We start from the raw sequence: 9,377 nt of genomic DNA on the forward strand, positions 1-9,377 counted from the left end.
CTACTAGGCAACTTTTTCACACAGAAAGTGGTACGTGTATGGAATGAGCTGCCAGAGGAAGTGGTGGAGGCTGGTACAATTGTAACATTTAAGAGGCATTTGGATGGGTACATGAATAGGAAGGGTTTGGAGGGATATGGGCCAAATGCTGGCAGGTGGGACTAGATTGGGATGGGGTATCTGGTCGGCATGGACGGGTTGGACCGAAGGGTCTGTTTCCATGCTGGTTCAGCAAAAGCCATTCATGCTCTTCGCTGTCTGCAAAAACGGTGCAAATCCTTCTTCAAATGTACCAATGAGAAGCCAATTGTTGACTTGCAGCAACTGAAGAAAGTGAGTGAATCCAGGGAGGGGACAGAGTCGGGAAACGTTGGTCCAGGTCTGTATCTCAATTGGCAAACACATGGCAAATGCAGTCCCTCAGCGTGAAATTATAGCCTCAGTTACGAACAAATAACTGCTGAAAGGAGGTGCGTTGTTTAAATGGTGACATATTGGGATGCGGAGAAAGTGAGGACTGCAGATGCTGGAGATGACAGTTGAAAAGTGTGGCACTGGAAAAGCACAGCAGATCAGACAGCATCCGAGAAGCAGGAGAATCAACGTTTCAGGCATGAGCCCTTCCTCAGGAATGATGTGTGGATGTAAAAAGTGGCCTCAGCATCCTTCCACACCTGTCACTGCCAGTTGTCAGACGGGTGCAGCAAGCAATCAGCAAGAGGAAATGAGTTCAGAAGTCTCTGCAGTTAGGGGGTCATTGAATATATTCAAGGCTGAGTTCGTCTGATTTTAGAACAAGAAAGAAGTGGATGTTTCTGGGGGAAGGCAAGTAAAATTATTTTAAGACCAGTACAGAACAGTTAAAGGGTCATACAGAACAGAAACAGACCCTTCAGCCCAACTAGTCCATGCTGACTATATTCACAAACTAAACTAGTCCCACCTACCTGTGTTTGGCCCATATCCCCCTGAACCTTTCCTATTCATGTACTTATCCAAATGTCTTTTAAACGTTGTTACTCAACCAGCATCCACTATTTCCTCTGGACATTTATTCCACACACAAACCACTCTGTTTACAAAAAAGGTGCTCCTCATCTCTTATTAAAATCTTTCTCCTCTCACCTTAATTTGCAGCCTAATCTTGAAATGACATGCCGTTCACCTTATCTATGCCCCTCATGGTTTTGGAAACCTCTATAAAGAGAACAAAGAACCTTACAGCACAGGAACAGGCCCTTCAGCCCTCCAAGGCTATGCTGATCGAGATTCTCTATCTAAACCTGCCGCCTATTTTCTAAGGATCTGTATCCCTTTGCTCCCTGCTGATTCATGTCTCTGTCTAGATACATCTTAAATGACGTTATCGATCCCACCCCTACTGCCTCCACTGCATTTGAGGCACCCACCACCCTCTGCGTAAAGAACTTTCCATGTAGATCTCCCTCAAACTTTTCCCCTTTCATTTTGAACTAGTAATTAAGTCTTCCCCTATGGGGGAAAAAAAAATTCTTCCTATCCACCCCTGTCTACATGCCTCATGGTTTTATAGGCCTCAATCAAGACCCCTCCTCAACCTCCTTATTTCCAATGAAAATACTCCTAATCTACTCAACCTCTCCTCATAGTTAGCGCTCTCCATAACAGGCAACATCCTGGTGAACCTCCTCTGCACCCTCTCCAAAACATCCACATCCTTTGGGAAATCTGGCGACTGGAATTGTACAGCAGTATTCCAAATGTGGCCGAACCAAAATCTTATATAACTTTAACATGACCTGCCAGCTCCTGTACTCAATACACCTTCCGATGATGGAAAGCATGTTGTGTGCTGCCTTAACCACTCTACTGACAGGCATTGCCATCTTCAGAGAACAATAGATCTGAACACCCAGATCTCTCTGTACATCAATTCCCCCCAGGACCTTCCCATTTAAGGTATAGTTTGCTCTCGAATTGCACCTTCCAAAATGCATCGCCTCGCATTTGTCTGGATTAAACTCCATTTCTCTTCCCAACTCTCCAATCTATATTCTGCAGTATCATCTGACAGTCCCCTTCACTATCTGATATTCCATCAATCTGAATGTCATCTGCAAACTTGCTAATGAGGCACCCGACACCTTCACCTTTCAACCTCCTGTGCTCCAGTGAAAAAAGTCCCAGCCTACCCACCAGTAGGTGTGAATTCTGTCTGGGTCCCAATGTCGAGTCAGCCTGACATTTTGGACAGAAAAGCTTTGCATTTAAATTACGTTCTTGAGAAAGTTACTGAAAACAGGTTCTGGGATTAACATACCAAAGAACAGAACCCCATTCTAAAAGATGGAAGATTTAATCTAAGTTGTTTAATGTATCACATCTCCATGACACTGGACTCCTTTGGCTATAAATTCTGTGATCATGATCTTATTCTCCACAACCACCTGATAAAAGAGCAGAACTCCAAAAGCTAGTGCTTTCATGTTATGGCAGTAGCGGGAGGTGTGGGCTGTATTCACTAGAAACAATGAAGCAGTTAGATACCACACATTTGAGGGGGAAGGGTGTATTACATGACCTCCCAACTCCTATACTGAATGCTCTGAGCAATGAAGGAAAGCAAACCAAATGCCTTCTTCACTATTCTATCCACCCGAGACTCCACTTTCAAGGAACTATGAACCTGCACTCCAAGGTCTCTTTATTCTGCAACATTCCCCTAACTGCATCAGTCCTGCCTGGATTGCTTGACCAAAATGCAAACCTCAGACTTCTCTAAATTAAACTCCCAAAAATTCTAATTTATAGTGAACTCTCTTTCCTCTATTATTCCCTAGAAGCGGAAAATCTCCATCCCACACTCTCTCCGTCCGTTTTCACTTTGTTGAAAGTGGAAGAATGGGATTGAGAAACTGATCAGCTATGATTGAATGGAATGAGCAGACCTGGTGGTCTAATTTCTGCTTCTATGTCTTGTGGTCTCTTGCTGTCCTGGACACCGTGAGAGAGAATTGGGACCAGCATTGAACCGATCATGACTGGATATGGATCTACCTGCATCTAGGTGGATGGGCTGGGACTTTTTCACTGGAGCATAGGAGGTGGAGATGTGACCTTATCAAGGTTTATAAAATCATGAGGGGAGAGATGAGGTGAATGACAGGTGTCCTTCCCCTAGGCTGGGGGTTTCAAGATGAGGGAGCAAATTTTGAATGAGAGAGGACAAAGAGATTTTAAAAAGACTTGAAGGGCACAATATTTTTTATATACAGAGTGTGGTTTACGTGTGGACTGAATGTCCAGAGGAAGTGGTGTTTGCAGGTACAGTTACAAGGTTTAAAAGACATTTGGATAATTACATGATTAGGAAATGTTCAGAAGGGTATGGACCAAAACACTGGCATGTGGGACTGGTTTAGCTGGTGAACATAGTCAGCATGGACTGAAGGGTCTGTTTCTGTGCTGTATGGTTCTGTAACTCGGTTCTGTACTTGTCTCAAGACCATTTTCTTGCCTTCCCCATAAACATCCACATAAAAATCAGATGAACTCAGCCTTGAATATATTCAATGACCTGAAAATGTGTTGCTGGAACAGCGCAGGTCAGGCAGCATTCTGGGAACAGGAGAATCGACGTTTCGGGCATAAACTCTTCTTTAGGAATCAAACGTCGATTCTCCTGTTCCCTGGATGCTGCCTGACCTGCTGCGCTGTTCCAGCAACATATTTTCAGCTCCGATCTCCAGCATCGGCAGACCTCACTTTCTCCTCGTATATTCAATGACCCCCTAACTGCAGGAAGACATCCCCGCTTCTGAACTCAATTCCTCTTGCTAAAACACCACTTGCCTTGCTCATTGTCTGCTGCACCTGTCTGACAACTGGCACAGATGGACACTGATGCCTCTCTGAACATCCACGCATCATTCTTGATGAAGGGCTTGCGCCCAAAACCTTGACTGTCCTACTGCTCGAATGCTGCTTGACCTACTGTGCTTTTCCAGCACCACACTTTTTGACTCTAATCTCCAGCATCTCCAGTCCTCACTTTCTCCACATCCCAATATATCACCATTTAAACAATATACCTTTCTACTTTTTTTCACAGCAAAGGCTGTAACTTTACATTGGGGTACCGTATTTGCCAATTGTGGCCTTCTCTACGTCGGGGAGCACGAGCATAAACTTGGGGAACGGTTTGCCGAGCATCGCAGCCAGGTCTGCAGAGGCCGATCGGACCTCCCAGTCACCACCCATTTTCATTCCCCTTCCCACTCCCTTTCTGACATGACCATTTTTGGCCCCATCCATTGCCACAACAAACCAAAGTACAAATTGGAGGAACAACACCTCATCTTCCACCTGAGCAGTCCACAGCCCTAAGGACTCAACAGTGAGTTCTCCAATTTCAAATAACCTCCCTTCCCATCCCAAACTCCCTTCTGAGCCCCTGCCCCTCCACCTCCCTGCCACCAACTAGGTTCCTTCCTCGCATTCACCAACCAGGTCATACCCTCTACCTATCTACACCTATCCCCACTTCATCACCCTGCCCTCAGCATACCCTTGTTCTGCAGCTCTCCCTATACTCACCCCCAGTTCTGAACAAGGGTTACACCCGAAACGTCGACTTCTCCACCTCCTGATACTGCCTGGCTTGCTGCATTCTGCCAGACTCCTGCCTGTCTGTTTTGCCAATTGAGACACAGGCATGGACTAACTTTTCCCGAGTCTATCCCCTCGCTGAATTCATTCCCATTCCTTTCAGTTGCTCCAAGTCAACAATTGAACCCCAGAATGAAACATAAATGGAAAAGGGGGTGAGAAAAGGGACTTGCTGTACTCACAGATGTTGGACAGAGGAAGGAAGCTGCAGTCTGAGGTGAAGCTCAATCTTCATTCAGTGTGAGAGGAGGAGCAGGACCTTAAGAAGCTCATGGTCCACCTTCCGTATTCAGACAATAGGGGAGCTCCAATTGGCATAAGGACAAGTCTCCTTCTGGTCCTCCAGTGCTCCTTATTTGTCCATCAAAAGTAGGTCTCGCCCCTTTTCAGCCGACAGCGAGGAACATGCCCAATGTTTTGCTGACTCCGGCAAACATGTGCCCTGCTTGTTGACACTGAGGAGTGTACACAATATGCTGTGTAGCAATGCTGATATTATTGACAGATTTTAAGTGTCCATATGCCTCAGAGAACAAAAAGGGTTAGAGCCATAATTTGTTTTACACCATGTGTCTCGATATTTTATTGCTTTTGCATTTGTCTGGCTGCTCAATGTTTTTATGTCTTTTCCTCAGTGTTGGGGTGAAGTTCACAACTAGAGGGCATAGGTTTAGGGTGAGAGCAGAAAGATATAAAAGGTACCTAAGGGGCAACGTTTCCGTGCAGAGGGTGGTGCATGTATGGAATGAACTGCCAGAGGAAGTAGTGGAAGCCGGTATAATTACAGCATTTAAAAGGCATCTGGATGGGTTTATGAATAGGAAGGGTTTAGAGGGATATGAGCCAAGTGCTGACAAATGTGACTAGATTAATTTAGGATATTTGGCTAGCATGGACAGGTTAGACCAAATGGGTCTGTTTCCGTGCTGTACATCTCTATGACTAAATAATAAAAAGTATATTTTCCAAACTATACCCAGTTAAAAATCACACAACACCAGGTTATAGTCCAACAGGTTTAATTGGAAGCACACTAGCTTTCGGAGCGATGCTACTTCATCAGCTGATTAAACCTGTTGGACGATAACCTGGTGTTGTGTGAGTTTTAACTTTGTACATCCCTGTCCAACACTGGCATCTCCAAATCATAACTATACCCATATTAACAAGGTTTAGTACACCACACACTTGACCAACCATTCTCAACAGATCCTGCCCCTTCAATGCCTGAGGAACATATACATGCTGGTGCATAATCTCCTTCACTAGTATTTACACACTAACCTCAGCAATTGCACAAGTAACAGCAAAGGGTAAACAGCACAAGGATTAAACACACAGTGAGGGGGTAAACAGCACAAGGATTAAACAAACAGTGAGGGGGAAACAGCACAAGGATTAAACAAACAGTGAGGGGGAAACAGCACAAGGATTAAACAAACAGTGAGGGGGAAACAGCACAAGGATTAAACACACAGTGAGGGGGAAACAGCACAAGCGCCAGTAAAAGCAGATGGAAAGTGAGTGTAAAATGTCACTAAGACAGGACAGGCCCCACATTCCTTCGGAGCATACAAACTCTCTACAAATTCTCTCTACAAACACTCTCTGCTCATTCCTGAAGAAGGGCCTGTGCCCGAAACGTCGAATCTCCTGTTCCCTGGATGCTGCCTGACCTGCTGTGCTGTTCCAGCAATAAAGTTTCAACCCACATTCCTTCCCCTCCGTCCCCCCCACAACCTGCCTCACCTTTCACCTCCCGGGCCCAGTACCTTCCAGGTGGCCCCATAGTTGACACAGGGGCCGCCCCACGACCAGTAGAACTCCACCACCCAGGCGGCCGACGAGTTCCCAAGCAGGCCCTTAACCCCATCCGCCTCCAGAATGCTCACCGGCTCCTGCCTGCTGTACAGCCGGCCGGTGTGGCCGTGTCACAGCAGCTGCGCCAGGAAGGCGGCGGTGCCCAGTGACGGGTGTCTGCCCCGGGCCGCACGGCGCCATTTTCCTAACGGCCGCCCTCCCGCCGCTTCCCCGCTCGAGCGACTTCTCCTCCCAACCGCCTTCGCCCCCGCGTGACGTCTGCACGGGGATGGGCGGGGCCGGGGGAGCCTCACCGTCACCAAGCAACAGACACCTCGCGCGACAACTGCTCATTCACAAAAACAAACTCTCCTGTCTCGCTCTGCAGCTGCAGGGGAGACACTGCCACGTTTCCAGGAGCCCTGTCTACATTGGGAAAGCTCACGGCTCAATTTAAACAGATATTCCGACATCTAACGGAACGGCGTCATATCGAAAGGGGGCAATCTGCATTTTAAAGGGACATGAATATTTGCGGAAATACCCCGTTAAAATGAAGAGATGTAGATGGACGAGATTACATTTCAAAGGGGTGTGGGCACATTCAAAGGGATATCTTAATATGTAAAGTGACGCAGTTATATCTAAATGAATCTACATTTCGAAGAGACGTTGCCCTATTTATAAGCAGAAATATCCCTTTAAGAGACAATAAGTGTGAATTCCGTCTGTGTCCCAATGTTGAGTCAGACTGACATTTTTCTTAGAAAAGCTCTGCATTTAAATTACATTCTTGAGAAGATAATTTATAGATTAGGGTGTAGAGGTTAGGGAGGATTGGCTGTGCTAAGTTACCCATAGTGACCAGGGATATACAAGTTAGGGTGGCTTGGCCATGGAAATATGGAGTAAGGGGTTGAGTATGGGTGGGATACTGTTCAGAGGGCCAGAGTGAAATAGATGGGCTGAATGGCCTGCTTCCACATTGTCGGAATTCTATGACCCTCCCCACAAAGGAACATTTTATCTACATCTATCCTGTCAAGCCCCTTTCAGAATTCTACTGGTTTCAATAAAGGTGTACAGCACAGAAACAGACCCTTCGGTCCAATTCGTCCATGCCGACCAGGATTCCAAACTAAACCAGTCCCACTTGCCTGCATTTGGCCCATATTCCTCTAACCTTTTTATTCATCTACTCATCCAAAAGTCGTTTAAATGTTGTAAATGTACCTGCATCTACCACATCCTCAGCAAGTTCATTCCACATACAAATCACCCTCTTTCAAAATGTTGCCCCTCAGGTTACCTTTAAATCTCTCTCCTCACCTTAAGTAATATGCCCCCAAGATTTGAGCTCCCTGATGCTAAGCAAGAGCCCTTTGCTATTCACCTTACCTCCACTCCTCATGATTTTATCAATCTCAATGATGTCACCCCCCAACCTCCTGCACTCCAGTGAATAAAGTCCCAGCCTCTCCTTATAACTCAAACCCTCCAGTCCTGGCAACTTCCTGGTAAATCTTTACCAAACCCTCTCTTATAAGTTTCTTCTGATTACAGGGCCACCAGAACTGTACACAGTACTCTGAAAGTGGCCTCACCAACATCCTGTACAACCTCAACATGATGTCCCAACTCCTATACTCAATGGTGTGAACAATGAATGCTATGCTGCTAAATGCCTTCTTAACTGCCCTGTCTACCTGTGATGCAACTTCCAAAGAACTATGTACCTGAACACCCACCCCCATGTCTGTCTGTTCGATAACATGACCCAGGGCCCTACCATTATCTGTACAAGTCCTGCCCTTCCTTGTTTTAGCAAAATGCAACCCCTTGCTTGTATTAATACCTCTCACACACATGCTCCCCCTCAGACACACACACACATGTATACCCCCAAATACTCTCACAGGCTTATACTCCATCACACTCACACTTTACCAAGCATGTACACACTCTCACATGCTTGCACACACAATTCTTTGGGGTGAATTTGTACTGGCAGAATTATATTTGCAGATACATTCAATTTTGCTCAAAAAGCATACAATTTCCAGGCAGTCAATCCATGTAATATTTTATGAATTGCTCCTTTGGAAACAGAACCAGTCTGATTCAAGATTGGAATACTGACAGACTCAAATCTCACACCTTGAAATGCATTGTCTGAGCTGAGGTGTCACCTTTTTTATAAAACCTTAAGTCATCTCAAGAATGTGACTTAAAAGATGTTCTGGCAGTTACACGTTAATGAACCAAAACCTGCACCCATTCGAAGAGATGAAAGACTTGATAGCAATCTAGGCTTGTTCAATATATTCTATTAGTTGCATGATACTGATCTTTTGATATACGTTCTGTGTCTTACGATGCTGCTCCACAGCGACCCGATGAAGGAGCAGCACTCAGAAAACTAGTGCTTCCAAATAAACCTGTTGGACAATAACCTGGTATTGTGTGATTTTTTAACTTTATCAACCCAGTCTAATACCAACATCTCCACATCATTTCTAGTGAACACAGCCCACACCTCCTGGTGCTGCCAGTAAACTTTACAATGCTGATGAAACAACGCAGTACCTGAAAGATTTACAATTTCTAACAATACTAGCTACTCATTCACTGCTCCATCTGATACACGACATTGGAAACTCTGCAGGAAGCTGAAAGAGAGGAGCAGCTTTAAACAAAAAACCTCTTGGAGCTCAAAGCCTTCATTAAGAGTCTGAGCCCGGCAGTAAGTTCAGGTAACCTTTATTGTGACTCAACTTTGTTACATCTTCAGATTCCCCCCTGCAAAAAGGCATAGACAAAGTAGCTGCTTTTTAAACAGCTCAAGATCAAAGCCCACACACACCCCACTGTCTTTACTATTGGGCAGCACCAGGTTGTAATTGGATCCCTGTTACAGCCGTAACCTGGAG

General features: G+C 45.5%; 1 protein-coding gene and 1 pseudogene across 2 annotated transcripts in view; one reads left to right on the forward strand and one right to left on the reverse strand.

The window, feature by feature from the left end:
- Window positions 1-5,397, reverse strand: part of LOC148144759 (uncharacterized) — a 37,358-nt pseudogene extending 31,961 nt beyond the window's left edge. Inside the window, exon 1 of the transcript XR_015751602.1 lies at window positions 4,830-5,397. The product of XR_015751602.1 is annotated as an uncharacterized LOC148144759 (transcript). The remainder of the gene's footprint in view (window positions 1-4,829) is intronic.
- Window positions 1-9,377, forward strand: part of LOC148144758 (uncharacterized) — a gene marked incomplete at its 3' end in the record, with an annotated part of 211,087 nt that overhangs the window by 162,487 nt on the left and 39,223 nt on the right. The gene's annotated exons all lie outside the window — the stretch shown is intronic.

Source organism: Chiloscyllium plagiosum, unplaced genomic scaffold (genome assembly GCF_037043375.1).
Source record: "Chiloscyllium plagiosum isolate Xiang-an unplaced genomic scaffold, Cpla_swu_hap1 HiC_scaffold_27, whole genome shotgun sequence".
Taxonomy (NCBI): domain Eukaryota; kingdom Metazoa; phylum Chordata; class Chondrichthyes; order Orectolobiformes; family Hemiscylliidae; genus Chiloscyllium; species Chiloscyllium plagiosum.